We start from the raw sequence: 20030 nt of genomic DNA, 5'->3' as shown, positions 1-20030 counted from the left end.
CTCTGTTCCCTGCGTTGTAACCCCTGCCCCTGTGATGTCACTGATAGCCCTGTGACATCACGGCTGTCCCTTTGTGGTCACCAGTCCCCTGTGACGTCACTGGTCCCCAATGATGTCACTGCTGTCCCTGTGATGTCACCAGTGTCACCGAAGATGTCACTGGTGTCTCTGTGATGTCACCTCTGTCCTTGTGACATCACTGATGTCCCCACTGATGTCACTGATGTCCTTGGGAGATCATGGCTGCCCCTTTGTTGTACCAAGTCTTCTGTGATGTCACTGGTTCACAAGGATGTCAGTTCTGTCCCTGTCATGTCACCACTCTCCCCTGTGATGTCACCAATGTCCCCCATGATATCACTGGTGTCTCTGTGTTGTTATCCAGGTCCCCTGTGATGTCACCGATGTCCCTGTGACATCACGGCTTTCTCTTTGTTGTCACCAGTCCCCAGTGATATTTCTGGTCCCCAGTGACGCCATTGCTGTCTCTGTGATGTCACAACTGTCCCCAACGGTAGCACCATGTCCTCGTGATGTCACCGATGTCCCTGTGATGTCACTGATGTCCCTCTGACATCACGGCTTTCCCTTTGTTGGCAACAATAGCTTATGATTTCACAGATTCTGCTGTGATGTCACCACTGTCCCATGTGATGTCACTAATGTCCCCAATGATATAATTGGTGTCTCTGTGTTGTCACCTCCACCCCCTGTGATGTCACCAATGTCCCTGTGACATCACGGCTTTCCCATTGCTGTAAGCAGTCCCTTGTGACGTCACTGTTCTCCAGTGATGTCACTGCTGTCCCGATGATATCACCACCGTCCCCAGCAGTGCCATCATGTCCCTGTGGTGTCACTGATGTCCCCAGTGATGTTACCAGACCCCTGTGATGTCACCACTGTTCCCTGTGATGTCACAGATGGCTTTGTGCCATCACGACTGTCCCTTTGTTCTCAACACTCCCCTGTGATGTCACTGATCTCCAGTGATATCACTGACTTTCGTGTGATGTCAACCCTGTCCCTTCTGATGTCACTGATGTCCCTGACATTGTCACTGGTGTCACTGTGATGTCACCCCTGTCCTTGTGAAGTCCCTGAAGTCTGCTGTGATGTCACCAATGTCCCTGTGACATCACGGTTGTCCCTTTGTTGTCAACAGTCCCCTGTGATGTCACTGGCCCCCAGTGATGTCACCTTTGTGTCTGTGATGTCACCACTGTCCCCAGTGGTGGCACCCTGTCCCTGTGATGTCACCGATATCTCTGTGATGTTGCTAGTCCTCTGTGATGTCAGCGATGTCCCTGTGACATCAGAGCTGTCCCTTTCTTGTTACCAGTCCCCTGGGATGTCACTGGTCCCCAATGATATCACCCATGTCTATGTGATGTCACCACTGTCCCCTGCGGTGTCACCAATGTCCAGTGATGTCATTGCTTTCTCTATAATGTCACCCTTGTCCTTGTGAAGTCACCAATATCCCTAGTGTTGTGACCGATGTCCCTGTGATGTCACCGGTGTCACTGATGATGTCACTGGTGTCTCTGTGATGTCACCCCTTGCCTTGTGAAGGTACTGATGTCCCTGTGACATCACGGCTTTCTCATTGTTGTCACCAGTCCTCTGTTATTTCACTGGTTTCCAGTGATGTCACCGCTGTCTTAGTGATGTCACCCCTGTCCCCAGCGGTGGCTCCATGTCCCCATGATGTCACTGATTTCCCTGTGACATCAGGGCTTTCTGTTTTTGTCACCAGTCCCCTGTGATGTCACTGGTCCACAAAGATTTCTCCTCTGTCCCTCTGATGTCACCACTGTCCCCAATGATGTCACTGGTGTCTCTATGATGTCAACCCTGTCCCTGTGAATTTACTGATGTCCCAGTGACATCACAGCTCTCCCTTTGTTGTCAACATTCTCCTGTGATGTCACTGGTCCCCAGTAATGTCACTGCTGTCTCTGTGATTTCACCACTGTCCCCAACAGTGCCACCCTTTCCCTGTGACTTGACCGATGTCCCTGTGATGTCACGAGATCCCTGTGATGTCACCAATGTCCCTGTGACATCACTGATGTCCCTCTGCTTTTACTCTTATGTCACTGGTCCCCAGTGATGCCCCTGCTGTCTCTCTGATGTCACCACTGTCCCCTGTGATGTCACCAATGTCCCTGATAATGTCACTGGTGTCTCTGTGATGTCACTCCTTGCCTTGTGAAGTCACCGATGTCAAAGATGTCCCCGTTGATGTCACTGGTGTCTCTGTTGTGTCATCAGTGTCCCCTGTGATGTTAACAATGTCCTCACTGATGTCATTGTTGTCTCTCTGATGTCACCACTGTCCACAGAAGTGGCACCATGTCTCAGTGATGTCACCTATATCACTGTGCCATCACTGCTGTCTATTTGGTGTTATTAATCCCCTGTGATGTCACTGTTGCCCAATGATGTTAACTCTGTCTCTGTGATGTCACCACTGTGCCCTGTGATGTCCCCGATGATGTCATTGGTGTCTCTATAATGTCAACCCTGTCCTTGTGAAGTCACCGATGTCCCTGTGACATCACGGCTGTCCCTTTATTTTCAATAGTCCCATACGATGTCACTGGTCCCCAGTGATGTCACCCACATCACTGTGATGTCACCACTGTCCCCTGTGATGTCACCCATGTCCTTGATGATGTCACTGGTGTCTCTGTGATGTCACTGCTGGCCTTGTGAAGTCATTGATGTCCTCTGTGATGTCAAAGATGTCCTCATTAACGTCAATGGTGTCTCTGTGGTGTCATCACTGTCCCCTGTGATGTCAACAATGTCCCCAATGATGTTCTGCTGTCTCTGTGATGTCCCCTCTGTGCTGAGCCATGGCACCGTTTCCCTGTCATGTCACTGATGCCAGTGATGTCCTTGTGACATCACGGCTGTCACTTTCTTATCAACAGTCCCCTGTGATGTCACTGGTCCCCAGTGATGTCACCATTGTCCCCTGTGATTTCAACAATGACCTCGATGATGTCACTGGTGTCACTGTGATTTCACCCTTGTCCTTGTGAAGTCACTGAAGTCCCCTGTGATGTCACCAATGTCCCTGTGACATTAGAGCTGTCCCTTTCTTGTGACCAGTTCCCTGTGATGTCACTGACCCCAATGATATCACTCATGTCCCCCTGATGTCACCACTGTCCCCTGTGATGTCAGCAATGTCTCCAATGATGTCACTGGTATCTCTGTCATGTCATCCTTGTGCTTGTGAAGTCACTGATGTCCCCTTTGATGTCACCCATGTCCATGTGACATCACTGCTTTCCATTTGTTGTCAGCAGTCCCCTGTGATGTCCCTGGTCCCCAGTGATGTCACCCATGTCACTGTGATGTCACCACTGTCCCCTGTGATGTCACCAATATCCTCGATGATGTCACTGTTATCTCTAATTTCACCCCGCCCTTGTGAAGTCACCAATGTCCTTTTTGATGTCACTGATTTCCCTGTGACATCACAACCATCCTTTCGTTGTCACCAGTCCCCTGTGATGTCACTGGTCCTCAATGATGTCACTACTTTCCCTGTGGTGTCACCACTGTCTCCAGCAGTGACACCTCTTCCTCTTGATGTCACCAAAGTCCCTCTGATGTCACCAGCCCCCTGTGACATCACTGTTATATCTGTGACATCACAACTATCCTATCATTGTCACCAGTCACCAGTGATGTCACTGGTCTTTAATGATATCACTGATGTCCCTGTGACATCACGACCTTCCCTTTATTGTCAACAGTTCCCTGTGATGTCACTGATCCTCTATGATGTCACTACTTTCCCTGTGATGTCACCACTGTCCCCTGTGATGTCAGCAATGTCCCCGATCAAGTCACTGGTGTCTCTGTAATGCCAACCCTGTCCCTGTAAAGTCACCAATGTCCCTGTGACATCAGGGTTGTCCCTTGTTTTCAACACTCCCTGTGATGTCTCTGGTCCCCAGTGATGTCATCGACATCCCTGTGATGGCACCACTGTCCCCTGTGGTGTCACCAGTGTCCTAGATGATGTCACTGTTGTCTCTGTGATGTCACCCCTGTTGTTGTTATGTCAGTGATATCCCCTGAGACATCACGGCTGTCCCTTTGTTTTCAACAGTCCCCTGTGATGTCACTGGTCCACAATGACATCACTACTTTCCCTGTGATGTCACCAATGTCTTCTGTTATGTCACCATTGTACCCGATGATGTCACTGGTGTCTCTGTGATGTTACCCTGGTCTCTTATGATTTCACCGATGTTCCTGTGACATCACGGCTGTCCCTTTGTTGTCACCGGTACTCCTTGATGTCACTGGTCCTCAGTGATGTCACTGCTGTCCCTGTGATGTCACCACTGTCCCCAGTGGTGTCACCACGTCCCCGTGATGTTAACGATTTCCCAGTGACATCACAGGTGTCCCCTTGTTTTAACCAGTGCCCTGTGATGTCACTGGTCCTCAATGATGTCACTGCTGTCACTGTGGTGTCACCTCTGTTCCCAGCAGTGGCACCTTATCCCCATGATGTCACAGATATCCTTATGATGTCACCAGACCCCTGTGATGTCATCAATGTCCCTGTTAAATCACAGTTGTCACCGATGTCACCAATGATGTCACTGGTGTCTCTGTGATGCCACTCCTGGCCTTGTGCAGTCACTGATGTCCCCTGTGATGTCACCGATGTCTCTGTGGCATCATGGCTTTCCTATTCATGTCACCAGTCCCCTGTTGCGTCACTGGTTTCCAATGATGTCACTGCTGTCTCTGTGATGTCACCACTGTCCCCAGCTGTGGCTTCCATGATGTCACTGATTTCCCTGTGACATCAGGGATTTCCTTTTTTGTCACCCATCCCCTGTGATATTACTGGTCCCCAATGATGTCACCCATGTCCCTGTGATGTGACCTCTGTCCCCTGTGATGTCACCATTGTCCTTGATGATATCACTGGTGTCACTGTGATGTCACTGATTTCCTTGTGATACCACGCCTGTCTCTTTGTTTTCAAGAGTCTCCTGTGATGTCACTGGTACCCAATGATGTCACCCATGTCCCTGTGATGTCACCACTGTCCCCTGTGATGTCACCAATATCCCCAGTGAGGTCACTGATGTCTCTTTGACGTCAGCCATGTACTTGCAATGTCACTGTCGTCTCATGTGATGTCACCGATGTCCCTGTGACATCAGAGCTGTCTCTTTGTTTTCATCAATCCCCTTTGATGACACTCGTCCTCAGTGATGTCACCAATGTCCCTTTCATTAAGGTTAGGGTTGCGGTAAGGATTTAGGGTTAGGCTTAAGCTTAGGCATAGGCTTAGGTTTTAGGGTTAGGTTTAGGGTTAGGGGTTACGTAATATTTGGGTTAGAGTAAGGGATACGGTCAGGGTTAGGGTCGGGGTTAGGGTCGGGGTTAGGGTGAGGGTTTAGGTAACTTTTTGGTTAGAGTTAAGGAAAGGGTTACGATTAGGGTTAGGGTTAGGGTTAGAGTTAGGGTTAGGGTTAGGGTTAGGGTTAGGGTTAGGGTTAGGGTTAGGGTTAGGGTTAGGGTTAGGGTTAGGGTTAGGGTTAGGGTTAGAGTTAGGGTTGGATGAGGCAGAAACATCCCCTTTTTCTTCCCCTTCTCAGTGTGTGGGTTGAAAATCGCCCTTGTCAGGGAGCCCCTGCAGGCTCTGCCCCTCCGGTGATCCAACACCGTCCCCTGCTGACCGGGATTGGAATTGCACCAAAAAGCAAGGAATACCGGACCATTTTGTTTTATTTGAGGGGGATTTTTGGTACAGGATTATTTGCTTGGTTTTGTGTTCTTTCATTGTTCTTCCAACACACAAATATCTTTTAATAAAGGGCTGTTATTTTTCCTTTCTCCATACTTCCTCTTGATACTTGGAGCCTCCTAATTTTGGATTTACAATTACTTAGGGGAAGGAGTTTGGTCTTCCTCCTAACTCATCCTCCTGAGCCAAACACTTGTGTTTCATTAAACTGAGAGAGGTGCAAAGTCATGCCTTGTTTCCAGCCCAGAGATCTTCCAGGTTCTTCCCATTTGCCTCTGCCCCTCTGAGAGAACTTGTGTGGACACCTTCCCTGCCTGCACCAGGTGATTTCACAAAACTGGAAGGGAGGGTATTTCATGGAGAAGGACCTGAGGGTGTTTTGAGGCCTCTCCAAGCAAATGTTTCCTTCAGGAGAGCTAAAGCCAGGACAGTGGGGGAGCAGCTGAAATGAACCTCCTCTAGGAATGGCAGCGCCTCCAGGAATTTCCAGCACATGCCCACAGATCCTCCCAGAGGGGTGAGGCAGACATGAAGGTTTGACGTGAATGCCCTGTTTGGGATAACTTAGGAGATGGCTGCATCCCTTCTCCCTTACCCAGAAGTTAGAGATGTTGCTGTCTGGGAGCAGGAGGTGCCTGTGTGGGGGTTCAGCACCGCTGGCTTGGTGCAAGTACAAGAAGCGTTTGGACGATACTCCCGGGCATGTGGTGTGACTCTGGGGGATGGTCCAGGGAAGGCTCAGGAGTTGGACTCGATGATCCTTGTGGGTCCCTCCCAGCTTGGAATACTGGGTGTGATTCTGTGAAGTTCCCCAGGGCTGTGTGTGAGCAGAGAGCAGGGGCTGAGCAAAGCAGAGCAGGGCAGTGGCAGCACAGCCCTTGAGCACTGCCCCAAGCGGGCTGAGCCCAAAGGGGAGCTGGGGGTGGGGTTGGTCCCACTCAGGTTAGGGTGTAGACACACGGGGACAGCAGGGAGTGCAGGGCAGGGAGAGCATCAGAGGGAACTGATGGGCATGGGGATGTCTCCAGGCTGGGCTCTCCCAGTGCTCAGTGGCCCCATCTCTCCAGGACGAGGGTGCTGATGGGGGTGGACGACAAGAGGAGCAAGGTGAGGACACAGCACAGGATTCAGATCCAGAGGGGAATGGCTGACCCTGGAAGAAGGGTGGATCACAATATGGACAAAACTTATCCAGGAGAAAAGAAGAGTGGAAAGGGTTCACAGTTTATCACATGCCTCTGACAGGGATTATTGTCTTAGTCAAGGAGTCGCTGTCTGTTAGAGAAATGTAGAGCTCATGATTCTTGGTGTCCTACACAGGGACCATCCCAGACACTTAACCCCTCCCTCAGCTCCCATCCTGATCCTTTAGATGAATGTGGAACCAGCCAGCTCATGCAAATCTGCCCAACTGGCTGACATTGGCTCTTAGAAAAGAGAAGAGACCAGAGAAGGCAGGATGGGGATAGGAAGCAGTGAGCAGGATATGCCATTCCAGTCCAGTGAGATCCCAGCTGATGAACCTCCTCATGTCCTCGTGGTGGCAGTTGGGCAGCCTTGATCCTGATGCTGAGGGTCACTGAGTGTGTGAGGAGGGAATCCTTCACCATTGGTGGCTGTGCCTGCCTGGGAGCTGGAACTGCTGCCTGGGAGGAGAAAGGCACAGGCTGAGAACCTGCAGCTCCCCCAGGTGCTGCACAGACTGGAACACCGTGGAGATTCCAGATCCACCATCTGTCATCTGTGTGGATCAAGAAATGAATGCCCTGCTCAGCTGTGGCTCTGGAGAGAGCTCAGCCCCGTGTCCCTTCCACATTCCCATTACTGAGGATTTACTAGACAAGAATTTTCCCACCCATGTGGCTACATCCCACATCTCCTTTTTCCCCTGTTTGACACCACCCCAAGCCGGGTTTTGTGTGGTTTGTGATTCCAGGTGGATGACTCTGATGCCTAAAACATTTCAGCACCTCCCAGGTGTTACACTCTGCCCTGAACCCATTGGGAAGTGTTGAAAATCACCCCCTTTTGTTCAGAGTCCTACGGGGGCTGAAGGAAGCAATCAGCCTTCCCCAAAGCAACTCTGCCCATCACTGCTGCACGCCTGATCCACACAGCCTGTGTCCTGCCCTGTGCCCAGGACACGCCCTGTCCTGCCCCTCTCAGCAGCACTCCAGTGCTCCTCCCTCCTAGACAGATTTTGTCCACATTGTGACCCACCCTTCTTCCAGGGTCAGCCATTCCCCTCTGGATCTGGATCCTGTGCTGTGTCCTCACAGTGCTCAAGGGCTGTGCTGTCATTGCCCTGCTCTGCTTTGCTCAGCCCTTGCTCTCTCCTCACACACAGCCCTGTGGAACTTCCCAGAATCACATCCAATATTCCAAGTTGGAAGGGACCACAAGGATCATCGAGTAATCCTGCACCAAAAATCCCCCTCAAAAAAAAGGGAACAGTCCGGTATTTCTCGCTTTTTGGCGCAATTCCCATCCCGGTCAGCAGGGGCCGCTGTTGGATCACCGGAGGGGCAGAGCCTGCAGGGGCTCCCTGACAAGGGCGGTTTTCGCCCCACACACCGAGAAGGGCAAGAGAAAGGGGATGTTTCTGCCTCACCCAAGGAGAAGGGTCAGGTGAAATGTCCCTCTGGAGCAGCTCTCTGTCTCCAGGAGTTTTAACAAAAACCTGCTGCACGGGGCTCATGTGGGGACATCAAACCCAGCCCACATGGGAATATGCAGACCTCTTCTTTTCTAAAACTTTAAGGCAAACCTCTACCTACCAACTGATAACAATTTTGGTGCAGGAACAGATGTGACGCTGTGACCTCACGTGGTATTTTAATGCTCCAATGGCATGGGCCTTTCACGGTCAGGCCAGGGCTAAAAATTACTTTTGGCTGGGATTTACACACAGTTTCCTTTGGACACAGGGCATGGTGATGTCTTCACTCGAGGGGCTCACGTCCCCATGTCCAATCCAGGGAATAGATTTGATCTGGATTTATCCATCAGACATTGTCATTACATGTGCGAGTCACAAAGATGCTTTTGGATCAAGGTATCCAGAACACATTTGTGATGGACCTGGGCCTGGTGGAATGGCTGGGTGTGGCCATGTTGGCATGGCCAGGGTTTGTGGGGAGGGGTTGCCCTGCCAAGCCAAGCGAGACCAAGAACATCCCCGAGCATGACATTTGCCATGGCACGTGTTCCATCCCATCCACACAACAGTCAGTCAGCATGTATCAAACAGGACAAAGCATATGTCTCCACAGAATCTTGGGCTGCCATTCCCTTGGGATATGGAAGACAGGTGGGACAGCATTCTGGGGTAGTGAGGCATTGGTTCTTTGGTGGTCAGGGAGCATTGCAGAATGGAGAGAACAGGTCATGATATCTTAAAGGGGTCGATGGCTCACGGGTGGGGCTGCACTGGGACACTGTGGGAGGAGTGTTCTTTGGTTTCCAGGGGCCATTCTGGAAGGGAGAGGGTAGGTCATGACATCACAGAGGCCCATGGCAGACATGTTGGGCTGCATTCTTGGGGTGTGAGGCATTAGTTCTTTGGTGTCCAGGGGCCATTCTGGAATAGAGATGATTGACCGTAAAATCACAACTAGGTCGATGGCAAAAAGGAAAGGCTGCAATGTGGGGGTGTGGTGCATTGGTTCTTTGGTTTTCAGGCATCATTCTGAAATGGAGAGGGTAGGCCATGACATCACGAAGGCAACCATGGAACACTTTTGGGGCTGTAGTGAGGGGGTGTGCACTTCAGCTCCACTCAGGAGAGAAAGCCCTGAACTCTGCAAGTACTGCTCCACTCTCGACACTGCACAAAGAGCAAGAGTTTTGTGTGTGGGCACCTTTGTCTGAGAGGTGTCTTAGTCTGTACTGAACCCTAGACTTAAACTTAATAAATACTCCTTATCTGAAACTAACGCCAAACCCTAACCCTAACCCTAACCCTAACCCTTACTCTAACCAAAACTTTTCCTAAACCCTAACCCTAACCTAATCTTAACCCTACTCGTAACTCTAACCCTAACCATAAGCATAGCCCCTAACACTAATCATAACCCTGACTCACCATCTATCTGGTTCACTTGTTGCACCACTCTCAGCACTACAGGAGGAGCAAGAGCTTTGTATGCAGGCACCTTGGGCTGGGAGGTATCTTCGTCCGTACTGAACCCTAGACCTAAACTTAAAAAAAATCTAAACCTGAACCAATAGCTATCCCTTACTCTATCTAACCCAAACGTTATCTAACCTCTAACCCTAATCTAACACTATCCCTAACCATAACCCTAAACTTAAATCTAACCATAATCAAAACATTACCTAATCCCTAACCTTAACCCGATCCCTTTCTCTAATCCAAATGTTACCTAAGCCCTAACCCTAACCTAAACCTAACTTTAACCCTAACCCCAACCCTAACCTTTAATCATAACCTCGAACACAAACCCTAACCCCAACTCACCATCTACCTAGTGTGGAGTTTTCTTCATCCTTATGGAATTTTGACTGTCAGACGGCAGTTTCAGCCCAGCATTCCTACAAGTGAACGACTGGCATTCCGCATGGGAAAGAAAACCCTGAGCCTCTGTCTCTCCAGTGCAGTTGTTGTGCCATGGTCAGCACTACACAAAAAGCAAGAGCTTTGTGTGTGGGCACCTTTGGACTGGGAGGTATCTTAATCAGAACTGAACCGTAGACCTAAACTTAAAAAAAGATCTAAACCTAAACCTAATCCTAAACCGTAACTGCACTCCTATCCCTTACTCTAACACAAACGTTACCTAAACCCTAAACCTAATCCTCAGCCTTACCTGAACCCTAACCCTAACCCCTAACCTGAACCCCAATCTCAACCCTAACCCACACCCTGACCCCAACCCAAACCCAAACCCAAACCCCAACCCCAACCCGAATGCCCATCTTAACCCCAACCCAAACCCCAAACAGAACCCCAACACAAACCCCAAATAGAATCCTTACTCAAACCTATAACCCGAACCCCAACCCCAACCGAAATCTGAACTTGAACATTGAACCCGACCCTGAACAGAACCCCAAACCCGAACCCTAACATGAACCCTAAACCTTAACCCTAAACCCTAACACTAACCCAAATATTTTCTTCAAGATAGCAGACAATTGCACCAACAACTGCTGGCACTTTCTGCTTCTCAAGGCCAACCAGGCGCACGAGGCCTCACTCCTTCACTCAGGCAGAATGAGAGCAAAAAACCTGCACTTTCAGTTCACCAGAGGAAAGAGCGAGAGCTTCCTCTGCCTTCTTTTTTATACTTTTGCTAAAGAAAAAATAGTATGGAATACTTGAAACATGGCCTTGGTTCCTTAGTTACTACCTGGTTACCAAGGAAGGCCTAGACTCAGAACCACTACAGGCTTTCTTTCCAGGGTGGAAATGCATTTGTTTGGTGTCAGAACCCCAGCGCTTGAATGCTCAGCCTGAGTCCACAACTGGCCTAAGAATGAAGATTCCTGCCAGAGAAAAGGTGCCAGCACAGGAAGCTCTATGTGTGCATGGAATGCCAAGAGTGGCACACCATTTGCACAGGATAAATGAAGGGTAAGGGGTTTTTTTCCTGGGTGGAATTTCATTCGTTTGGTGTAAGAACCCTTTCCCTGATATTGTCAGTCTTAGATCCCAATTGCAATAATAATGAAGATTCCTCCTAGACAAAAGATGCCAGCACAGTGTAACAGGATGAGTTCGAAAGGATACAGAGATTGAAAAACCAAGACGCTGCTGAAAGCTCCACAGTAAACCCAATATTTATTACAAAAAGTGGCCAAGTAAACGGGAAACCGAGAGACAGGAAAAGAGAGGGGAGAACTGAGCCCTCAGTGAAACCCCCACTCACTCAGGTGTGTTTTACAAGGTTATCTTACTGACCCCAGGATAACCAGAATTCCCCCCAGCAGAGGCTGCATCCTCGGAGGGTCAGCAGGCTCCCAAAGGTAGCGGTGTCCCCTCAAAAGGCAACGTTGTCCTTCCTGTGAAGCTTGAGAGCCCCCAGCACGAGCCACCTGCATTTTTATCCACTGAGCCGGTGACGTCTCCCTGGGCCGGTGTGGCAGCACCGCCCAGCCAGAGGCCCTCGGTCCCTGCCCCGTTCTGTGAGTGCCCCCCTTCAGCCATGCGGGAGAACGTGGGGATTCCCCTCGCACTTGCGCTGTTTCACTCAAGGGCTCTGATCTATTTGGGTCTGGGGGCTTTACTTCATCCTCTCCTCTTCAGTTTCTCCTTCAGAAGTCCTCTACAGACAACCAGCTGATCACAGTGCACCAATTAAAACAGTTTACACAAGAAACTCTCTCTCCAAGAACGAAGCTCCCGTTTATCAGTGAACTTGGCAGGTAAAGAACAAAAACTTTTGCAGGTGGCTGATCCAAACACAGACCAACAAATACCAACAATCCCTGATACACTTGCCCTGATTTCTGTGTTGAAGATGCTTCTTCAGCCCTTCTCTGGAGCTGCAGGGGCAGTGCCTGTGTGCAGAGCTGGAGGGAAGAGACTCCCAGCACAGCAGCACAGCCAGGGACAAGGGCACTTGTTCTTTCCACATCTCGGCTTTGGGAAAGGCTGGGGAAGGTTGGGAAAGCTGTTAACAGGGTGGTTTTGCCTGAGGTGTTAAACATGGGAGCGGGTCTATCTTCACAATTCCCAAGAGAAGAGATGGCAGAAAGCTGCCCTGCAGGTTGTATTTGAAGGAAGAGGAAAAGAGACCGAGGGTAAGGGTTTCTTTCCTGGAGGGCAGGGCTGTCGTTCGCTTGCAGGAGCCCCGCGCTGGAATTGTCAGTCCGACTGCCAAATTTGAATCTGGACAAAGATTCCTGCCAGACAAAAGGTGGCAGGACAGAAAGCTCTTGCTGCCCTTGGAGTGCCCAGGGTGGCCCCCCAACTGCACCTGAAACCTGAAGGTTACAGGCTTTCTTTCCTGGGGGAAAGGCCATGACTTCCCAAAGATGGGTGGGGCTGCACTGTGGGGGTGTGGGGCGTTGGTTCTTTGGTTTCCAGGGGCTGTTCCAGAATGCAGAGGATGGGTCAGGACATCCTAAAGGGGCACATGGGTGGGACTGCCTTCTGACCTTGTGGGGTGTTGGTTCTTTGGTTGCCAAGGGCTATTCCGGAATGGAGAGGGTAGGCTGTGACATCACAAAAGGGCCTCAAGCACATGGGTTGGTTTAGTGGGTTGACCCTGGCTGGATTTCAAACACCCACTAAAAGCTGCTACCTCCCCTCCCTCTGCAACTGCACAGAGGAGAGAAAAAAAACCAGCTGAGGATTCCTGAGTAGAGATAAGGGTGGGGAGAAAGTCGCTTACTAATGGGCAAAACAGACTCAAAGTAGGGATAGTTCTTAAATTTATTACTGACAGGATAAAAGCCAAAGAGTGAGAAATAAAACAGTGAAAAACGCCTTCCCCACACCCTCCTTCCTTCTCAGCTCTCCCTCCTCCCACCATCGGTGCAGGGGGACAGGAATGAGGGTTACAGTCAGTTGTTGTTTCTGTCACTGCTCAGGGAGAGGAGTTGGATCCTTCCCTGCTCCCGTGGGGTCCCTCCCACGGGAGACAGTCCTGGATGGACCTCTCCAGTGAGTCCATCCCTCGGGCAGCAGCTCTTCCCACCCTGCTGTCCCGTGGGTCCCTCCTCCATGGGGTCAGTCCTTCAGGGATGAGCTGACCCAGCGTGGGTCCCCACAGGGGCCACGAGTCCTGCTGGGAAAAACCTGCTCCAGCCTGGGCTTCCCTCTGCACGGGCTGCAGGTCCCTGCCAGGACCTGCTCCATCCTGGGCCTGCCCGGGGTCACAGCCTCCTTCCTGCATCCCCCTGCTCCAGCGTGGGAGCCTCCAGGGGCTGCAGGGGGTCTCTGCACCCGATGCTCCCCAGGGGCTGCAGGGGGTCTCTGCACCCGATGCTCCCTCAGGGGCTGCTCAGTGGCCTGGAGCACCTCCTGCCCCTCCTTCTGCACTGCCCTTGGGGTCTGCATTGCTGTTCCCACGTTCCCACTCCACTCTTCCCTGGCTGTAATTCCTTCTTTCCCTAAATCTGTTATCCCAGAGCTGTTCCTGTTGCTCCTGATGGGCTCAGCCTTGGCCAGCGGCAGCAAGTCCGTCCTGGAGCAGCTGGCATTGGCTCCACGGGGCAGGGAAGCTTCTGGCAGCTTCCAACAGAAGCCACCCCTGGAGCCCCCCCGCTACCAAAACCCACGACACCCAGTGACTTCCACTTGCCCCAGGATGGTCCCAGTTCCCAGCAGTGTGATCCCAGTCACTCCCAGTTGATGCCAGTTGCCTCCAGCATGCACCCTCTCACTCCCAGTTACTCCCAGTTGCTTCCAGCACGATCCCAGTTGCTCCAGGTATGTTCCCAGTTGGCTTCCAGCATGGCCCCACTGGCTCCCACTTCCCCCCTGCATAGTTCCAGTCACTGCCAGTTTGATCCTGGTCCCTTACAGTCACTCCCACTATGATTCCAGTATGGTGCTGGTCACTCCCACTATGATCCCAGTCACTCCCAGTCACTCCCAACTGGATCCCAGTTGCCCCCAAGGTGGACCCAGTTGCTCCCAGCCCCCCCCAGGATGGTTCCTTTCCCTCTCAGGGACTCCCAGTCTGAGCCCAGGATGGCCCCAGACACTTTCAGGCACTCCCTGGACCATGCCATTTGCCCCTGCATGGTCCCAGTTTCTCCCAGTATGATCCCGGTATGAGTCCAGTCACCTCCAGTATGATCCCAGGAACTTCCAAACACTTCCAGTACGAATCCAGTTTGATCCCACTCATCCCCAGTATGGCTGCAGTCCCTCCCACACACTCCCAGTATTATTGCAGTCACTCCCAGTAAGACCCAAGTAGGACCCTAGTAGGGGCCCAGTTGCTCCCACTATGATCCCAGTTGTCCCCCAGCATGGTTCCAGTTGCTCCCCATCACCCCTACTATGGTTCCAGTCACTCCCAGAATGATCCCAGTCACTCCCAACCACTCCCAGTATAGCCCAGTTGCCTCCAGCATAATCCCTGTCAGTCCCAGTATGATCCCAGTTTCTCTTAGTAGGATCAAACTTACTCCCTGCATGGTCCCAGTTGCTCCCACTCACCCCACTGTAGTTCCAGTCCCTCCCAGTATGACTCCAGTATGATCCCAGTGACACCCTCTATGGTGGCAGTCACAGCCAGGATGAACCCAGACATTCCCTGTCACTCCCAGTATAAAGCCATTTGCTCCCAGCAGGGTCCCACTTGCTCCCACTCACCCACTACAGTTCCAGTCCCTCCCAGTAGGATCCCTGTCACTCCCAGTCTCTCCCAGTCAACCTCAGCCTGCTCCCAGTCAGTCCCAGTATGATCCCAGTCACTCCTGGTCTCTCCCAGTATATCCCAGTTGCCCCCAGTGTGGTCCCACTCACTCCCAGTTGTTTCCAGTAGCTTCCAGCATGATCCCAGTTGCTCACAACCACTCCCAGTCACCCCCAGTGTGGTCCTAGTCGCTCCCAGTATGACCCCAGTCACCTCCAGTATATCCCAGTTGGGTCAAAATGGTCCCAACTGCCCTCAGAATGCTCCCAGTCACCCCCCGTATGACCCCATGTACCAGGTTTGCTAGGATACATGTCCAGAAAAAAGACAAGTATAACAGTCATTCAAACACTACAAAATATCTTTTATTGCCAGTGAGAGTAAAAAAAAAAAAAAAACTACTAGCAAAGAGAATCAAAAACTGAAAAAGAATACAAAAACACTACCAGTTGGCATGCATACAATACTACGAACAGCCTCTGTTACAGCATTAGCTAGTAAAATGAGAATTAAAGGGGTATAAAAAAAAAAGGATATCAAATGTTTGCTTTCCCTGTTGCTTCCTATCAATAAACTGTGCTAACCTGCACAGACAGGCCAGGCCTACCAGGCTCTGCAGGGCTGGTCGGTGCCCGTGCTTGGCGGGTGTCCCCGCGGAGCAGCACAGTGTGGATGGCAGGATGAGCATCACTCCACCCAGCAGTGCTGACACCCCATTCCATCAGCTCTACATTACACTACGTAGGGCCAGGACGCAGCAGAAGGTGGTGCTTGAGTGGCAGCCAAACAGCGCCCATTCATCACCTCATGGCAACAGTCTGGGCGTGCCCCACTGTAGGGCAAGGGGCCAACGACCCCTGCCCACATCATCTTCCTCTCCATCACCTTCCTCAGCCCTATGGACGACCTGTACCATTGTGTTCCAAGGGGATTTGTATCTCTCTTGCAGAGTGGAGCCAAGCCAAGGAGGAACTCAACTCTGATAATGGGGGATATGCAATTAAAATTGCTATAGACACAGTGGGCCCTACAGTGAACTTGTGCAACAAAGTCACATTGTACAATACTCCGGCTGTGTTCACATGCGAATATAATCACTTTTTCACCCCTTTTTGCTCCATGGATCATCTAAATCAAAAGTACCCCCTTACACCATGGCAACCATTGTGCATTCTCATTGTTACACTGATTACCATGGCAACCATTAAGCATTCTAATTGTGAAGTTGGTTACCATTGCAACCATTGTCCATTCTCATTGTGACATCGCTTACCTTGCAACCACAATGCATTCTCATTGATATGTGCATTACCATGGCAACCATTGTGCATTTGGATTGATAGGTTTGGTTAATAAGGCAACCATTATGCATTCTTATTGATACGTCGTTCACCATGGCAACCATCTGTAACACACAGATAATATAGAAATTCCAAAAATGGTTTCTGCCTGTCAAAACCTTCCTATCAAACATTCTCTGTCAGCTCTCTGCCAGAAGTTCTCACCAGGACTTCCCACTGCACTTTTCCTGCCAAAACATCCTGCCATTGTTTATGATTATCATATCTCTGCCAATATCTCAACTGACTACGTGCCAAGAAACCACGTACAACCTCCTCTGAACACTCTAAAAGTTGAGGGCAAATTCTGGAAAATCAGGGAGAGGAAAGGGAGAACTGGTGACTGTAGCCTAGAATCTCTGCCCACCGCCCCTCACCTTTTCTCCATGGAAACTGCAACACTAAAGAAACATTAAAAGAAACACTAAAGAAACACTAAAACTACCACTAATACAGAATAAGATAGGACAATGCTCTACACTAAAGCAATTTTTGAAGCAATTCTACTCAAGTTGGCACCAAAGCAAGAATTATGAATTAGGGAGGGATGGAACTCCCCCAGACCAACGCTCGTGGGGAGATCTCTGCTCTCAACCTCCAACAGTGACTTTGGGGGGTCCCAGCCAAGGCAGGAATCTCCACACAACCCCCCAAGAAGGGTTCTGTTGGCAGAACCTGCCCCTGGCAAAGGGGACTGGCCCTTTCTGGTGGAAAGGGATGGACTGACAGTCACTGGACTCCAGGGGTTGCCTCACCATCAGGGGGTCATTCGGGGTGGGAGCAGTGGCAAAGGTTTTCCCCGCAGTCGGGGCACTCGTACGGTTGCCCTTACTGGTGGGTCCGTTGGTGTAGGGTCAAGGCAGAGCTGTGGGTGAAGCTCTTCCCACACTCCCCACACTTGTAGGGCCTCTCCCTGGTGTGGATGCGCAGGTGGCCAACCAGGTGGGAGTTCCTTTGAAGCCCTTCCCGCAGTCGGTGCAGCGGAAGGGCCTCTCCCCTGTGTGTGTCTGCTCATGCATGAGGAGATGTGAGCTGGTCTGAAACCTCTTCCCACATTCCAAGCACTTGTAGGGCCGTTCCCCAGTGTGGATGCGACGGTGCTTGCGGAGGGTGGAGCTGTCACTGAAGCTCTTCCCACACTCCCCACACTTGAAGGGTCGTTCCCCAGTGTGGATGCGCTGGTGGCTGTGGAGGTGGGCGCTCTGCCTGAAGCTCTTCCCACATTCCCCACATGTGTAGGGCCGTTCCCCAGTGTGGATGTGCTGGTGGCTGAGTAGGTGGGTGCTCTGCCTAAAGCTCGTCCCACATTCCAAGCACCTGAAGGGCTTCTCCCTGCTGGGAGGCTGCTCAACAGATGCACCACAAGACAGGGCCAAAGGGGCACTGACTTCCTCCTCACCTGCCTGGGGGTCTCGCGGCAGCTTCCTCGCAGCCTCCTCCTCCATCCGCCCAAGCTTTGGGAAGGACAAATCCTGCTGGGGTTGAAACAAGGGCTGAGCGCGTTGCCTTGGGGGTTCCTCCTGCCCAATCCATCTCTAGAACTCACTGGGCATCCTGGGACCATAAAAACCTCCAAAACACCAAGATTTAGCCCAAAAATCCCCAGCCAGGAGCTCCTCCTCTCTGGTCTCTCTACTTCGGGATTCTGGAGGTCCCCCCTGTCCGAGCTGCTGGGAGTTCCATGTGTATCTGGGGTCTCTCCTCTACGAGGTCCCTGCCCTCCCTCTCCAGGCTGCTGGAGCTCCCAGGAATCCAAGACTCCCCCATCTCCCAACTTCAGGGTTCTAGGGAACCTCCAAACCAGCAAGATTCAGCACAGAAAAAAACAAACCACCAAGATTTAGGCAAAAACCCCTCAGAAATAGCAAGAAGACCCCCGCCCTCATAATTGCAAAGAGCTGAGATTCAGTTGAAATATAAATTATGAAGATGAGCCCAAAAAAAAATCTCTGCCAGGAGTTCCCCCTCTCTGGTGTGTCCCCTCTGGGGTTCAGAGGGTCTCTCCTGTCTGGGATGTTGGGGTCCCTCTTAGGGATGCTGGGAGTGTTGAGGGTCCCAAGGGTCCCTTCTCCTCTGACTCTCACCTTTGGGGTGCCACCTTCCCAGACATTCCCCCTCTCCAGGTTCTCCACCTTGTTGTCCCAGGGATCCCAGGGGTCCCCACTCTCCAGGCTTCCCCTTCTCCGCTCCCCCCATTTCAGGCTCCCAGGGTCCCGGGGCTCCTCCTTCTCCGTGCTCCCCCCTCCAGCCTGCCAGGGGTCCCCCAGCTCCGGCATCGCCCGCTCCGCCCTCCACCCTCGGCAGCTCCCAGGGGGACCCCAAAACTGCTGTGTCTGCCCAGCCAGCCCCGGGCTGACAGTGGCCCTGACCCTGTCCCTGCTCCTCCCTGCAGGCTCCGTGGCCGGGCACACTTTGTTTTCCTGGGGGCCACCAGCTCAGCAGCTGCAGCCGCTCCAATCAGCGCCCGCAGCTCTGCAGCAAAGCCCCAGCTCACCTGGCACACAGGGCATGGACACAGCACCTTCTCCCTGCTGGGCACTCCCAGATCAGCCTCTTCCCCACCACGGGGCTCTCCTGCCTCAGCACCACCTCTGCCTTCCACTTCTTCTCAGGGCCACCTCAGGGCCAGCTCTGGGCTCACCTCCGGGCCATTGCTCAGGGACACCTCAGGGCCTGCTCTCCAGGACAGGAACCTGCAGGGAGGGCAGATGATGTGCAAGCCCAGGGGGGCCTGCTTGCACTGGCCTGGGGGCTTCTTTCTCCTTCCACAACCACCCCACAACTTCTCCTGCTTTTCTAACCCCACATCTTTGCAGACCGACCTTGTCTCCCTGTCTGCACAGACACATCTATCCCCTGTGGACAGAGCCTCCAGCATGTGCTGCCCTGGCAATGGCACCCAGAGAATCCCAGAATCAGCCGGCTTGGAAAAGACCTCCCAGATCATCAAGTGCACCCCTTGATCCAACCCCGCCGTGGTTCCCAGACCGGGGCACGGATGCCCAGGGGAGGGGCTTTGGGGCTCTCCCAGTACAGCCCAGTGCCCCCAGTACAGCCCACTGTGTTCCTGTCCCAGGGTGCCAGGTGATCCCTCTTTGTGGGGTTTGATTGGGATTTGGGGGGTTTTGGGGGCCTCTGGGTGCATTTGGGGGAGTTAAAAGGGGTCTTGGTGGCACTGGGGGGTAAAAGGGATCTGGGACGGGGAGGAGATTAAAGGAAAAATGGGGGTTAGGGGACATTGGGGGGATTATTTGGGCCTGGTGGGGACAGGAGGGGCAGCACCACAAGCAGGTGAGTCCTGAGACCCCCCCTGGTGTCCCCAAGACCCTCCTGCTGTCCTCAATTTCCTACTTGGCACCCTGAGCCCCCCCTGGTGCCTCCAGTGTCCCCAGGACATCCCCATGGCCCCAGTTCCCCCCTTGACACCCCCCATTCCACTGTCCCCAAACCCCATCCCTGATGTCCCCAATCCTCCATCTCCCCCCAGAAGGCCCCCCTGGACTCTCCCCAAAACAGTCCCGTCCCCCCAAGATCACAGAAAAGCCAAGGGTATCTGGA

At 52.1% G+C, this 20030-nt stretch overlaps 2 pseudogenes; both read right to left on the bottom strand.

Moving 5' to 3' along the window:
- Nucleotides 1-17917, bottom strand: part of LOC126653185 (gastrula zinc finger protein XlCGF49.1-like) — a 40976-nt pseudogene extending 23059 nt beyond the window's left edge.
- Nucleotides 1-19621, bottom strand: part of LOC126653183 (zinc finger protein 239-like) — an 89213-nt pseudogene extending 69592 nt beyond the window's left edge.
- Between the last annotated feature and the right edge of the window lie 409 nt (nucleotides 19622-20030).

The sequence above is a fragment of the Myiozetetes cayanensis genome, unplaced genomic scaffold, assembly GCF_022539395.1.
Source record: "Myiozetetes cayanensis isolate MyiCay16 unplaced genomic scaffold, myiCay2020 scf94, whole genome shotgun sequence".
Classification (NCBI taxonomy): domain Eukaryota; kingdom Metazoa; phylum Chordata; class Aves; order Passeriformes; family Tyrannidae; genus Myiozetetes; species Myiozetetes cayanensis.
The sequence above is the reverse complement of the archived record's forward strand: the minus strand, read 5'-3'. Positions and strand labels throughout refer to the sequence as shown.